The following is a 16,599-nucleotide window of genomic DNA, read 5'->3' on the forward strand; positions in this document are numbered from 1 at the left end:
ACTGTGCTGCTACTGCGGCAAAGTGGCTCGTTAAGGTCTGGCGACATAGACCTACGTCACCAGACTCTCTCCTCTCTTGGCGGCGCGCGTGCGCCGCTGCAGGCTCGCGCGCGCCGCTGCAGGCTCGCTCCCATTGTATTCAGACACAGCGGGAGTCGGGCCAGGGGAGGAGAGGCGGTGATCACCACCGCTCTTCCCCGATCGCCGGGGATCGAGTGAGGAAATCCACCCGCTTGTGTAAACAAAGCGGGCGGATCTCCTATGTGACAGACAGTGACAGATTACAGGATTCAGCATAGCTGAACCTGTGATCTGTGTCTGTGTCACACCACCCCCTCCCCCCACACACGTCAGTAAGCATGAGGCACACATTTAACCCCTTGATCACCAACAGTGTTAACCCCTTCCCTGCCAGTGTCATTATTACAGTAACATATTTATAGCACTGATTACTGTAGTAATGTCACTGGTACACCCAAAAGTGTCAAAAATGTCAGTCAAGGGTCCGATCTGTCCGCGGCAATGTCGCAGTCCCGCAAAAAAATCGCAGATTGCCGCCATTACTAGTAAAAAAAATAAACAATAAAAATGACAAAAATATTTCCCGTAGTTAGTAAACGCAATAACTTTTACGCAAACCAATCAAAATACGCTTATTGTGATTTTTTTTTACCAAAAATATGTAGCAGAAAACAAATTGGCCTAAAATGTTAAAAAATTTTGATTTATAATTTTTTTTTTGGGAATGTTATATATCAGAATGTAAAAAAATATTGTTTTTTTTTTTCAAAATTGTCCCTCTTTTTTTCAAAAATTTTAAATTGCACAGGTGATCAAATACCACCAAAAGAAAGCTCTATTTGTGGGGAAAAAAGGACATAAATTTAATTTGGGTACAGCGTCGCACGACTGTGCAATTGTCCATTAAAATAACGCAGTGCCGAATCGCAAAATATAGCTTGGTCAGGAATGGGGTAAAATCTTCCGGTCTTAAAGCGGTTAAAAATACAAAAATAATTTTTTGTCAAAGACATGTAGCTAAATACACGTTGGCCTAAAAATATGACAAAAATTTAATATATTGGATATTTGTTTAACTGTAAAAGTAGAAAATGTAAATTTTTTCACAAAATTTTCGCTCTTTTTTTATTAATATCGTAAAAAATGAAAAGCACAGAGGTGATCAAACACCACCAAAAGAAAGCTCTGTTTGTGTGAAAAAAAAGACGTAAATCTCGTTTGGGTACAGGGTTGCATGACCGCGCAATTGTCAGTTAGATTCGCGGAGTGCCAAGTTGCAAAAAGTGGCCTGGACGTTAAGCAGGAAAATCCTCCGATGGTAAAGTGGTAAAGCATACCAGCAATGCTGGCTCAGAAGGATAAGGATTTCCTCTGGAACATGTGGTGCAGGCCTAGTTGACTCCCATGCAGCGTGTTCTTAATGGAGAAATGTGAAAGAAGTTTCAGTAAGAGGTGGAGCTAGTTACCAGTGATAAAACAGGAAATGTGTAATACCATGGAATACTGACCATCAGTAGTCTTTGTTAGAGAGGCATCTTGTGGACAATGTTGGTATTACAAGTCCAAAGGATATTATTTTTTCCTTATAGGCTGAAGGCCTGACAGTTATAGTACCTATAGCTGAAAAAGGAACATTGTATTATTTCATGTTAAGTAATTATATACCAATGAATTGTTCTAAAATAATGCCTGTCACTCCTGACAACTTTGATTGTGTAGGTAAAGCCCTAAGTGGTCACAATTCTAAGCCTGGTAGGCATTATGATGGGAATGCTAAACTAAACTAATCTTGCACTTTGAGAGTTAGTGTTAGGGTTACAAAGAGAGTCGGTGTTGGAGTTACAGAGAAGTTTGGTGTTGGGGTTACAGGGAGGGTCCTTGTTTAGGTTACAGGAAGTGTTGGTGTTGGATTACCTAGAGAGTTCAGCCATTCATTAATCAAAATTTGGTTGGTTGCAGCAGGAACCGGCCAAATTTTCAATCCATGTATGGGCACTCCCTCAGGTTTTTTCCTGACTGATTAGTGCTGGCAGCTATAGCCAGCAGCACGAATTGTTGTGCTCTGCCAGCAGGTAAGGTTCCTTGGACTCCCTGCTGGCAGAACACAATAGTGCTGCGGTAGAGATTTCCCCATTAATGCTGACTTTGTTGATGAGGGAATCAAGCAATTTAGTTTCCTTCCACCCATAGTGGAAGGAAAAAAACTGCACAATCTTTGACCTGCTTTAGTGTAAGGGTCACATAGAGAGTTAGCGTTGGGGTTACAAAGAGGGCCAGTGTTAAGGATAGATGTGCAGAATGGAAAAATTTGTTTGGCTTCAGATTTGTTTCCGAATTGTTTTAGTTTAGTTTTGTTAAATTTTGTTTTGTTTAATACATTTCTAATGAATTCCAAATTTTCGGAATGATTCCAATTCAGATAGGTCGAAAAGCGATCGACCAATTCAAATTGTGTGTGAAGAATAGCTAGTTGATAAGGAGCAGGGCCGGGAAGCTGGCCGCCCCATCCTTAACAACCGATGACTCATCAGCTGTCAGTGGGCTTCCCTGCTGAAAGCTTAAATGTAAAGCAAAAGAATGCTGCCCCCCCCCCCCCCAAAATCCATACCAGACCTTTATCTGAGCATGCAACCCAGCAGGTAAGGAAAGGGAGGGGACAAGAAAGGGGACAAGAAAGGCCCTCTAACCATACCAGGCCACATGCCCTTAACATGGGGAGTGCGACTTCCGGTTCCGGCGCCGCATGGAGTAGGTGAGCGCTCTCCAGCTCCCGCGGCGTGCCCTCCGAAAACGGCTTAAAAAACCTGCCCACAGCCCAGGATCGGCCTCTAATCCCCCTCCGGAGGTCCATCGACACCCAGGGACCCGGCGGTGCTATTTTAAGTCCGGCCGAATGGAGCGGTTCCTTGAGAAGGCCGCGTCCCGACCTCCGCCGGCCCCTCCGCAAATTGAGGCCCCGGTCTCGGCCTGCTCCGGCGCGACCGCGGAGCTTCCAGCCATGGACATCACTCCGCCACAGCCGGGCACGACACAGCAGCCCCCTACACTGGCTCTCTCCTCTGCAGGGCTAGGCACCTCCACAGAGCAAATAGCTCAGGCTGTCGCAGCTCTGCTAAACCCCACCATTGCGGCCTCTGTGGAGAAAGCGGTGGCTGCTGGCATGGCCAGCATAAAGAAGGAGCTGGAGGCACATTCTAAGAGGCTTAATGAGGCTGAATCCCGCTTATCTAATATCGAGGATGAGGTGTATCAAATGCAGGGAACTGAACAGGCTCAGGATAAGCTCAATCGCATCATCATGGATAAGTTGGAGGATCTGGAAAACCGATCGCGTCGGAGCAATCTGCGATTTATTGGGATTCCGGAGAACGTTGCCCCCTCTGCCATTCCTGAACTTTGCGCAAAAAAAATCCCCGCTGCCTTGGGGCTACATGGCACGTGTGTGGTCGAACGGGCCCACAGGATGGGGCTATACTCCGAAGACCGTAAAACCCCGCGCCCGATCATTGCAAAATACCTGAATTATGCGGACAAGTCTGCTATCCTACAAAAATTCCGGCAGACTTCCAATTTCCAAATTGAGGGCATGAAAATTCTAATATTTGCGGACTATTCTGTGGATGTCGCAAAAAGACGCAAAGCCTTTCAGACCGTATGCTCAAAACTGCACCAGGAACACTTGAAGTTCACCTTGGCCTATCCGGCGACGTTGCGCCTTCGTGCACCTAACGGCGACCAAATGGCGTTTCAGGATCCAGAGGAAGCGGAAGCTTTTGTTCGCTCACTTCGCCTGGGGGATCAGGGCCCCTCTTCTTCTTCATCTGCTAAAGCCCTTCCTTTTTCCAGACCGCTAGATCAAAGGAGCCCCAGTAAGGAACCTGCCAAACGGCAAAGATATGCCGATGTGGTCAGCTCTGGTCGCCCGAATGTTCACCGTTGATCTGACCCTCCCGACTGTCTCTGATTTGCACTACTGGGTCCATGCCTGGGCCTGTTCCCACTAGGACGTGGGCTTAGAGGACTCGGGGTACTCCCGCCATTCCCTCAGGTTTGATATCTATATTGCTCTGTTTTATTGGCATGTCTCTTTTGTTTGTTCCGATGCCTAGGTATATCGTTTACTGTTTCATGTATTTTTACACTGTGTGCTCCCGCTCTTCTTCCGATTTGTACACCTCGGCTGCCCAGAGTGCCAGAAGGGCTGGGTACCTGAGCCATACTGACCATTAGTACCTGAGCCACTCGGACCATTAAGTGGGTTTACTACCATGGCTGGACTCGGGGGCACGCTTGGTGGGCTGGGCTCCGTGTTGTACACATGCGGAAAAAAGAGAAGTTCTTACTGTTTACATTGTTATTCTGCCGTATTGCATTGTATGTTTATGCTCGGTTTCTCCCTGCTTTCCTACCTTCCCTACCTTCTCCCCTCTCCCTAACGAAGGTGTGCTTCTATCCTCAGTATGCGAGCTCATGGTTCCGAGAGCTGTCTAAGGTCAGACATGTAATTCCGGTGTTTTACATAACATTGCCCCAGGGTGGGGCTAGGCCGACTCTGCATGCTTCCAGTATAATTCCCCTTTTTCCTGTCCCATGCCTATAGTGACGTGGAATGTTAAGGGCCTCCGATCCCCGGTTAAGAGGATGAAAGTCTTGCGACATCTCAAACGGTTAAAGGCGGACATTGCTCTTATCCAGGAATCGCATCTGCCTGCGGAGGATATGAAGCGCATGGAGAAACTCTGGGTAGACAAAATAGTAGGGTCACCCTCCTCCGGCCGCAAAGCCGGAGTGATGATACTGTTCCATAAGCGCCTCCCAGTGGAAATTCTTTCCACAGACACAGATAGCGAGGGGCGATATGCATCCGCACACATACGGCTCCATGACACTGAGTTAGTTATATCCAACATATATGCCCCGAATGTCCTGGACCACTCCTTCCAAGCCGCAATTGCGGCCCGGCTCCTCTCCCTTCCTGATGTCCCCCGTATTGTGGGCGGTGACTTCAACGCGGTAATGGACCCGGTTATGGATAAATCCACGCCCCGGCAGGGACTGCGCGACACCCTGCGAGCTGACCCCACTCCGCTGGCGTCGGTAATAGAATCACTCTCCCTGTCAGATGTTTGGCGTCACTCGCACCCCACGGATCGGGAATACTCCTTCTACTCCCACCCCCATAAACGTTTTACTAGAATCGATTACCTGTTCTGCACGGACTCCCTCCTTCCCCTCCTGCGCGACGCCACCATACATGACATCGCGATCTCAGACCACTCCCCAGTTTCAGTATCTCTACCATTAGCGGAATCCCCCCCAGCCCCTCTAATTTGGAGGTTCCCTTCCTACCTTAAAGACAATTTGGATTTTGCCCTGTACCTTCGTCGTGAGTGGGATGATTACTATGTGACGAATAAACAACACAGCAGCTCCCCTCTCCTCTTCTGGGAGGCGGGGAAGGCCTTTTTGAGAGGCCGTATTATTTCCTATGCGGCGGCTTTCAAACGGCACACGAATAGCAGCTACAAAACGGCTAGTGAACGGTTGGCGACGGCCCAGCGGGCACTGATACAGGCCGACACCCCCATGGTGCGCACGGCATGGCTTGAGGCTAAACGGGACTTTGACACTTGGGCGGATAGGGTTGAAATGATTCGCAAAGCACATCTCGCGGCGACATTACACCGCTTCGGTAACAAGGCCGGGAAACTGCTTGCCCGGTTATGCAAGGGCCCGATGTCCACCACGCACATAGGCTCGTTACGGAACAAATCGGGAGCGGTGGACTCCACTCCGCAAGGGGTGCAGGGGATCATGCGCGATTTCTACGCCTCGCTGTACGCCCCCGAGGCCATGGACAGTTCAGTAGCTGAATTTTTCCTATCTGGGACTGAAATCCCCAAAATATCCGAAGAGCATTTAAATACACTTAACGCCCCGATCACGGCGGACGAGATTGCGTCGACAATAAAACATCTTGCAGCCAATAAGTCTCCGGGCCCCGATGGTCTTTCCGGGGAATTTTACAAGTTAGTCTCCCCTGGTGTGGTCCCGACTCTAGTGGACGTGTACTCTTCAATTTGGCACGGCGGACCCTATCTCCAGACGGGTAACCAAGCCATTATCAAGCTTCTCTCGAAGAAAGGGAAAGATCCGCTGGAGCCGGGCTCATACCGGCCCATATCCCTATTAAATCTTGATGTCAAGATCCTATCTAAAATTGTGGCCACACGGCTGGCCAATATCATGCCGCATCTGATCCACCCCGCGCAGTCTGGGTTCACCAAGGGTCGTTCGGCCACTGTTAACATAAGGAAGGTCCTGGTTGCTCTGGACCAGGCTCGCATCCACCCTGGCCGAGACATGGCTATTGTGACTCTCGACGCCGAAAAGGCATTTGACAATGTCAACTTCCAATGGCTGAGTCGGGTTTTGTACAGCATGGGCTTTAGTGGACCCTTTGTGAATCTCATCACTTCCATGTATCTTACACCATCAGCCAGATTGTGTGTAGGGGGGGCGCTTACGGACGAGTTTAGATTACACAAAGGCACTAGACAAGGCTGCCCCCTATCGCCGCTGTTGTTTAACCTCGCTCTAGAACCCCTCTCCCGGTATCTACTGACCAGAGCCCCTCTCCATGGTATTCGCATAGGCTCTCAGGAGCTGCGCATATCCCTTGTTGCAGATGATGTTCTACTGTTTACTTCAAACCCCACAGAAGACGTCCCCGTAATAGTCTCCGCGTTCAACAGATTCAGACAGTGCTCGGGTCTCAAGATAAACTATTCTAAAAGCGAGATCCTCCCTTTGGGAACTGGCCCCCCCCGTCCATGGGAAAGGGAATCCCCATTCATGATTGCATCTAATCACATTACCTATCTGGGTATCAAGATAGGACGCACTCCGGCATCAATTTACACTCTGAACTACCCCCCCCTGTTGTCCAAAATAACGAAGGAACTGGAAAACTGGAAGGAACTGCCGCTGTCGCTTTTGGGGAGATGCCACCTTATTAAGATGGTTAGCTTTGCCCGCCTTCTCTATCTCCTGCAAACTCTTCCCCTATTAATCAGACATAAAGATGCGCAAACCCTGCAGAAAACTTTCTCCCGATTTCTATGGCGGGGAAAGAGACCGAGAATCTCGTATAACAAATTGCAACTCTCCAGAAGCGACGCGGGTATTAACTTGCCTAATCTGAGAATGTATAATCTGTCTTGTTTGCTCAGGGCTGCTCTGGACTGGGTATCACAGACCTCACATTACTCCAATTATGAGCTTGAGTCTCAGATGGCCAGTCCATTCTCCCTAACTGCTCTCTTGCATGCCAAATGGGTGACACTGTGCCCTGATCTACGTCAAAATATACTTTTGAGAGACACTGTCATAGCGTGGAGGGAGGTACGAAAACTATTGAAACTGCCAATACACTTTTCCAAATTCCTTCCAATACGGGGTAACCCGACTTTCACTCCAGGATTGACCCATTCCGTGTTCCACCAATGGGAGGAGAAGGGTTTGAATACCTTTGGACAACTGTGCGACACCAGCTCGGGTACTCCCCTTCCCTTCCGGGTCATTAAGGATAAATTCGGTGTCCAGGACAAGGACATTTTCTATTGGACACAATGCATTCACTATCTCTCCTCAACTACTGGGAAACCAGGGACCCGCTTTCATTTGTCATTAATTGACTCCCTGCTGGATGCTGACACCTATACTATTTCCACGATATACAAGCCCCTCTTGCGACAATGCCCGCCGGCCTTGTCCACCTCTACTGCCTCCAATTGGCTTAAGGACTTTCCAGGCAATGACACGTTACCCAATATGGTCAAGGGTCTCCAAACCACCCTTGCTCTAACTCCTAACTCAATTTGGAAAGAGACCCAACTAAAAATCTTCCATCGGGCGCATATTCCTTTTCTATCGGACAAAACCATGCCGGACGCCCACAAATGCCCTTTGTGTCTGGTGGTAAGACCCTCACTCCACCACAAATTTTGGTCCTGCCCCGGTATAAGTCACTTTTGGGACCAAGTCCTTTTGTACATTACGGACGTGACCAAGTTCAGCCTACCCAAGGACCCTATGATACTCCTGTTCGGCCACTGGGACAAGCGACTCCAAAAATGGTCTAGCCCCCCTTCTAGGACACCCCGTGTGTGGATCCTGACTTGTCTACTAATCGCCAGGAGGACTATCCTAAGCAACTGGATCTCCACATCTCTCTCTCTCGGGTCAGATCAGAGCTCTCCACACTTCTCACAATAGATATCGCCAATACGGACTTCTCAGCTTTATCTTCAAGGGAATTCTTCCACCTGAAATGGGACAGATATATCACTTACACCTTTCCCCAGACTGATCCCACTATGGCTCATTACAGGTTTAACTTCAGAGACTCGCCCAGGACCTTACCCCCACAATCAGATTCACCTTCCAACCTCAAGGACCATTGAGGCTCCCCCCCCCTCTCCCTCTCCACCCACCTCCCTCCTACTTTGCCAGCAGACGCTCTCTGCTCGGACCACCATTATGCTTAAAGTATGAAAATGTTTTTGTTACAGCTGTTGTTGTATTCTGTGTAATGTCTGAAAAATTTTAAATAAAAAAAAAAAAAAAAACATGGGGAGTGCTGTGAGGCAGGGGGGCCCCCACCCAAAATCACTTTGTCCCCATGTTGATGGGGACAGGGACCTCTTCCCCACAGCCCTGGGTAATTGTGGAGGTCTGTGGGCGGGGGCTTATTGGAATTCCTTTATTAATAAATAAATAATGTCCCCTGGTGTGGATCCATTTTCAATCAAGATGCCTGTCGCAACCCCAGGACCAAAAAAAGAAAATAAAAACCTATAGCCTCATCGAAGGCTCCTGCCTATCTGCTTGCTCCCCTGACATTTCTTAAATAACTAACGGGTGACATCATCTGGTGACCCCGCTCCTTGTGAAGTCAATGACCCAGCATGCCTCGGTTGATGATGTCACAAAAGGGCGGGCCACCTGGTGACATTGTCGGGTGGCCCCACCCTTAGCTATTTAAGAAATGTCAGATGGAGGAGCAGGCAGAACCTTCAACGAGGCCAGGTTTTTTTTTTTTTTTTTTTGATGGATCCACACCAGAGGACATTGTTTTTTAATTTTTAACAAAGGAATTGAGAAAAAAAAGTGTGTAGTGTCTTTATTCACTTTTTTGGTGAATGAGTAGGGGTACTATGTACCCTATACTCATTCACATGAGGGGGGCAGAGTCTGGGGCCCCTATGTTAAAGAGGGCTTCCAGATTCCTATAAGCCCCCTGCCCACAGACCCTCACAACCACCGCCCCATTAACATTGGGACAAAGTGCTTTGGGGTGGAGGGGGCAGACCCTCCCTGCCCCAAAGCACCCCCCCCCCCACATTGAGGGCATGTGGCCTGATATGGTTCAGGAAGGGGGGCCGCTCACTTGACCCCTCCCTTTCCTGACCTGCCGGGTTGCATGCAAGCATTTGGTATGAATTTTCAAGGGAACCCCACACCAAATAATAAAAAAAAAGTCCATACCAGATCTGAAGGGCCTGGTATAGATTGGGGGCGGGGGCAGACTGTTTTTTCTGAATTTTCTATTGGGTGCACTGTTCCTTCACCTGGCACCCAGCACCCAGATCACCCGATTACCACCCATCAGAATTATTGAAGAATTGTTTCCATTCATCACCACTTTATGGACTCTTGATCATTTATTTATTGTATTTCTCTATCACCTTTTACCGTTATTTATATATACCAGTTTCACCATATCACCTGTGATATTATTATTATTATTATTATACAGGATTTATATAGTGCCGACAGTTTGCGCAGCGCTTTACTGTGTGGGGGAAGACAATACAGTTACAGTACAATTCAATACAGGAGGAATCAGAGGGCCCTGCTCGTTAGAGCTTATTCATATTGTATACGGTATCTCCAATTGACCACTTTAAGATACCACACCTTGGCACCTTGTATTTGTATACATTCACTGAAGCACTTTCCATTTATATTTATATATATATTTTTATTCTTATATATTTTTTATATTTTATTTATCTATTTCATGTTCTGTTTTTTCTTCATATAAACCAGACAGTCACTTTTACTTCGGCACCTTATATTTATTCCTTCTATATCACCTACACTGACAATTTATTGAATTTTTATTGTCTTATTATTTGACTATGCACATTAGGATCTTTTAACCATATTTATCTACTGTTTGGGTGTGAGGAAACACCTCCCCCTTCATTCCACATTTATAATTCATCTATAGGCAGCGCCACCTACCTCACTACACCCTACACTTATGGGCCATACACACTATAAGATTTTCTGAAGACTTTTTCCTTTAGATTTACCAAAACCAGATAATATGATGTCAAACTTAAACACTTTCAATTTGTATGCAATCTTGCAGGCCCTTGCACTACATAGTAAAGGTAAATCTGAAGGAAAAAGTCTTCAGAAAATCTTATAGTGTGTATGGCCCTTTAATATCCCACCAAAAATGACATTTTTGTTGCAGGGGATGCCAGAAATCTGACTTATATCAGGGAAAATCAGTGAGCCAATCACACAAACAGTTGAAAAAGTGTGTTTGTTTTGTAAGGTTGTAAACAAAAGGTACCACATCCCCAATCTGTATAGAATCTGTACTGGGAAAGGTATCCCAAAGGGGGAAACCCACAGCTGGAACCTGAGGTGTACAGGTAGGTGCTGGGGTAAGAAAACAAGAGAAGGACAAAAAAACAAGTAAGAAAGAGGGAAAGGAGAAAAAGAAAATGGAAAGAAAAGGGGAAGGGGGAAAAGGGAAAAAGATAAGGGGGGGAAAATAGAAAAAGGAAGAGGGAAAGGAAGATAAAAATCAGAATAAGAAAAAGAAAAAAAGGGGGGAATAGAGGGACGGGAAACAAAGAAGAAGGGGAAGGGGGGGGGGGTGGGAGGGGGTTGGAAGAAGGAAAAGGGGAGATGAAGAAGGAAAATGGAGAAGGAAAGGGGAAGGAAAAAGCAAATAAAGATGCGAAAAGGAGGGGAGGGCTGGTGGGACTTTAAAGGTACCAGGTAGTTCAAAATGATAAGCACATAATTTAAAAACTGGAAATATTTATTAACATAACATCTTTAAAATACAAGACAAAAAATACAACATGGATACAAATAATTTGACATATACAAGAAGAGCAAATGTACTGAACATAAGGCAGTAATGATAGTGTAAATACGTAGGTCCAATGATGAGCATTAAACCAATCCCGACATGTTTCGCGGGCAATGCTGCACCGCTTCTTCAGGGGAATAAGAGTATATCAACGTACAGTGCCTGTATGATACAGTGACAACAAACAATTTTTGTTAGTTCAGGTGCATATATGTCTAACAACAAGAGCAGAAAGTGCATGCTAATATGGAACATCAAAGGAACATTCAGGGCCATCACCATAGAGAGATCCACCACCAAACCAATTGGATAGAAAGCTCCCCAGAATAGACGTCTCACCCGCGGATGTGGAGGGGCATAGGGGGTGGGATAGAGATGTAGGTGTGGTAAGCTGAAGAAGCTTTCACCGCCCAGTAAGTAAAAAAGAAAAAGCCTATTTATAGGTCTAACATATATACCTCATTCAGTGTCTAAAATGGACACGTTTGTATAGTCAGAAGTAAAAAAGGTTAAGGGCAGGAGGTGTCAAACATGGCGGCCAAGTTGGAAGGATACCCAGCGGGGTAATGATCTGTAGAGATGGAAATCAAACAAGTAGTGCATCTGTGATCAAAATGCTGTATATTATGTCTCTGTTGAATGGTTAAAAAATAAGCGAAAGGGGGGCTATACCTGCAAAGATGGAGGAAAAGTCCTTCTTGGTAAAGATAGGTAACTAGGGATATGGATAAAGCCCAAGTGTGAGCTGTTACATTTATATTGCTTGGTCAGAGGGGTGAGGCCAACCATCCCAGACATCTAGATAGCATATGAAAAAATCAATCTATTACAAAGTGAAAGGAGAACCCGTCTATCATCAGACAACAGGTACGCTAATATGATCCTAAGTATCTTACCCGCGTGGGACCGCCATGTCCGCATACACCAATTCCTGAGTGACTGAATGAGACGCTTGTTCCCCCTATTATGGCCCTCAACCCGACGCCACGCCGCGCATGACGTCATGCGTAACGTGGGCGGGTCAGGTCCTCAACTGCGCGCGCATCCAAAGAGGCGCATGCGCAGTGTCGCTCAAATCACAATCACACAAACAGGAAATGATGTTTCTGGGGTGTGGTCAGTAAACATTCTGTGTACAGAATACCTCCAAGTAGCCATATTGCATTGCATTTTCAGAAAATTACAACAGCTGCAGATTGAAAAGGAAAGGTCATTTTTAATAATATTCAATTACAATATGATTTGTGTCAAAGTTGTATACGCTATATTGTTTTTTCTTTAATTGCAATTTTTTTCCCCACGAAAGTGGAGTTACCCTTAATGTTAGGGTTATAGTGAGGGCTACTGTTATAGTTACAAGGAGAGTCTTCACTCTGTTACTGCTTGCTTTGTCCATCTGTGGGAGGACTTGCACCACTCTAGCGTCTATCCTACTTATTGCGGGACACAGCAAGACCACAATGCCTTTTACACAAGCCTGTTTCTTCTACATGTAGCACTACTCCCATGGGAGCTGCTGGTTGTGGATTCCCCTGGGTTACCCATAGCAACAACTTGAGGATATAGCATATTCTAAGTGCTTGGCTCAGTTATAAAACAGTCTAGGGGTTTTTGTTTTTGTTGTTTTATTTGAGAACTTGGATAGGAGAAGGGATGAGTGGGATACTCCAAATGCACAATTTACTGGGACTTCTAAGTATAGCAAGGCCGCTGCTTCACCTTGTCACTGCAGTGAAGAAGAATTTGATGAACTGTATGGTTCTGTGAATCGCTCTTCAGGGCCGTAGTTGGCACCCCCTTTGTCCCTACTCTTCAGGGTTCAAACACGGTACCCCCTTTACTATGACACTCTGTGTGAGCTGACCCCTTGATACTCTGACTTCACCGGAATGGTCCCCCTTCCTGGGCAGGACATTTGGCAAGTCCACTGGTACTCACGGACACTGTTTTTCCCAGAAGACTCTGCCAGCAGCTCCACTGTCAGCTCCACTGGATCCTCTGCAGCTCAGCTCCACACCTGGCACACTAGGCTGACTGCCTAAGACCACTATCCTCATACAGCAGGAGAGACAGCCTCCTCCTGGGACTCTGCTTCCCACCAAAGACACCCTGTCACATGTCGCCCTGTCACATGTCCCCCCAGCTTTTATGGTCAATCCCAGGATGTACTGCAAGAATGCCCTCCCACTGGGACTTCCAAAAAAGCCAATGTGTCACTGGCTTGGTTTCCTCCACTGTCCAACAAGCTCCCTCATTGGATGCAGTGGGGACACTCCCTCAGACCGAGTGAATCACACCTGGAAACATGCAACAGGCAACCTAGTAGACCAGGCTCCTCTGATAAGCAGAGGGGGCAATATATGCTTTTCACCTACCTAGGAGGGTGCTACATACATTGCAAAGATCCCTTAGACCACATGTGTCAAACACAAGGCCCACAGGTCGAATCTGGCCCTCCAGGCCATTTCATGTGGCCCTCACACCTCTGCTGCAGAAGAGCTCCAGCCCTCCTCCAGACCCTGTGCTTTCTGCTTTCCAGCAATGCCTCCAGCTTCTTCCCAGCAGCAGCACAAGGTAAGAGTGGTGCACTGTAATGTAAGGGAGGGTCAACCTCTGATGGTGGGGAGGCTCCTGACGTATTATGTAAGGGTATGGGATGCTCTGAACCTCTGGTCTTACAGATACAACCGACCCTTTTAAGGGCAATCGTATTGCTGATTCGGCCCTCGATTAAATTGAGTTTGCCACCCCTGCCTTAGACTATGTGCTAAGAAGATCCGAAGAACTGTTTATTTACTCTGTAACTGGGAGAACTTTGTCTCTCTGTCCTTTATTGCTGCAAACCATCAGCAATGTAACTTGGAGTGGACTCAAATGGACTGCACTGTTGAGTTATGATACTCAGTGATGTCTGATTGGGAGATATTGAACCATAATTAACCAAGCCTCCAAACATTTATTAAGATCTATAACTCAATCTCTTCTGCATTTTCTTTAGATTGCAAATTACGCTGGGTATTCGCTGGAATTATTTGAGTTGTCATTCGTTATGTTGCAATGAATCAGAAGCATGCTGACTTCTGGACTTCAATTACTTTATCCCGGGACCTTTATCAAAAGCGCTGAAAAGCAATTGGCTGAATGGCTGATAGACACTGGTCGCCTGCCACCTTGTTACTCTCATTTAGCACAGAGCTCACTTCATGTCCAATTTTACAGCAACCTCAGGAAAGGGAGTCTGGCCATTTTATTAGCTGTGCCCTCTAAGCAAGGATCAATACATTTTCCAGCCAGATTTTATCATATCAGATGCTTGCCGGTTTGAACAAATTTGGATAACGCTGTTTAAAATTATATCAACTGTGGACAGCCAAGGCATTTTTTTGTTAGAGAAGCTTTAGGGATAAATACTCTGGGCAAAACAAGCTCCGTAATTAATGGGACACCACTGGTCGGTAACATCTTGAACAGCGTGACAGATTTGGGTTTTATTATTGAAGAATAACTGAGGAGAATAAGTTATTAAAAGAACTGTTATGTTGTTGCTTTGAGTGAACTTTGCTCGGCCACTTTTTTGCCCTAAATTCTTATTTTTAGTCCTGGGTGCCCTCAGATACAGCAATGTATGATTGATGTGTAGTTAAAAGAGATGAAAATATATATATTTTTTTAATTATTTTAGATATCTATGTACAAAAGACCCGTATTATGTAAATGATGATCAATGTGTGTTAGTTTTTGCAAATAGTCTGTAATTATATACAGCATGTACATGGGGGAAGCCTTGTTTGCTCAATACAGGGACATTCTCAGGCTCTGCTTTCTGCATTTCAGTGCTAGACAATGGTTGTGGGTTCCTGCTCCTTATCTCCATGCAAGTCCATGAGTTGTATCATTTATTGAAAACATTGCTCACTCTATGTTGCTGATATCTTATCTCAGCAGTTCTTAAAGCCCAACTCGAGGTTCAAATGTCTATGCCCACCAACCCTCTTAAGGCCCCAACAGTGTATGCTTTGCTTTTTTAAATATCCTTTATGTCCACTTCTGGACGGGAAGGATTTGCCCCCTAAGTGTCGGTTCACACTATGGCGATCCGACTTCGGGGGCGACCTGTGAAGTCGTGTGCACCGCGACTTTGGGGCGACTTGCACGGACTTCACATAATGGAAGTCAATGCAATGAACAAAAAAAAAAGAGCGACAATGCTGAGAAAAAAAAAAAACAATATTTTTCTCATTCTGCTATATAACATTTGCAATAAAAAAAATGTAAAAATAAAATGTCTTTATCATTTTAGACCAATTTTCATTCTGCTACATATTTAAGCGTATTTTGATTGGTTTGCGCAAAAGTTACTGCGTCTAAAAACTAGGGGAAAGCTTTATGACATTTTTGCAATTTTTTTTACTAGTGATGGCAGCGATCAGCATTTTTAGCGGGCCTTTTACATTGCGGCGGACAGATCGGACCCCTAACTGACATTTTTGGGGGGACCAGTGACGTTACTACAGTAATCAGTGTTAAAGAAATATGAATTGTTACTGTAATAATGACACTGCCAGGGAAGGGGGTTAACTCAGGGGCGATCAAAGGGTCAAGTGTATGCCTTCTAACTGTGAGGGGGATGAGTTTGTGGAATCAACACAGAGACCTGTGATCCTAAATAGGAGGATCAAAGGCGCTCTGTGCTGATTCCTGAGAGAACAATGGTCTGCTGTGTTTACAACAGCAGACCATCATTCTCTCTCCACAGGGATCGATTGCGGGTGTCCGGTGGCAATCGTTGGCCACCGGCCCCATGGATCGGCTTCCCTGCTGCCTAATGCCTGCTATATTGTGTAGAGAGAAAGGCAGCCGCACTCAAACTTGTAGGTGCAAAATATAAAATCCGTTTATTGAATCCAAAAGTTAAAATCAATCCAGGATACAATCCATGATACAGTCAGAGACAAGGGATGAAAGCATAGCAGTTGACGCGTTTCACGGATAAACGTCCGCTTAGTCGTAACCTAATGCCTGCCCCCAGGAGCGCTCCCGTGAACCGCTGTACAGGTATGGCAGTTTGCGCAGCCGAGCCAGACTGCCACAGTATATCTGTGGCGGGGGGTCGGCGAGTGGTTAAATGTCTCTAGGGTAGTGAAGAGCCGTGTGAGTCTTCTTCCTCTTCTTCGCTTCGACAGTCCTCTGAGGGACTGGAGCTCTTCTGGGGGAGGTAGTCCTCTGTCAATGCACCAAGCGGTACTGATTGGATCACATAGGTGCCGTTTACAAGCTTTGAATAAAGAATGATGTGATGATACCCCCCAGTAAGCAGAGTCATGAAGTCCATTCATTTACAGTATGTAGAGAAGTGCACTGCAAAAAATTTAGGATCAATTTGTTAAGTAATGAAA

At 46.1% G+C, this 16,599-nt stretch overlaps 1 protein-coding gene across 2 annotated transcripts in view; it reads left to right on the forward strand.

Annotated features, from left to right (window-relative positions):
- Positions 1-16,599, forward strand: part of LOC309557588 (catenin alpha-2) — a 963,358-nt gene that overhangs the window by 584,724 nt on the left and 362,035 nt on the right. The window lies entirely within an intron of this gene.

The sequence above is a fragment of the Pelophylax lessonae genome (genome assembly GCF_965119305.1).
Source record: "Pelophylax lessonae genome assembly, chromosome: 1".
NCBI classification, from domain to species: Eukaryota; Metazoa; Chordata; class Amphibia; order Anura; family Ranidae; genus Pelophylax; species Pelophylax lessonae.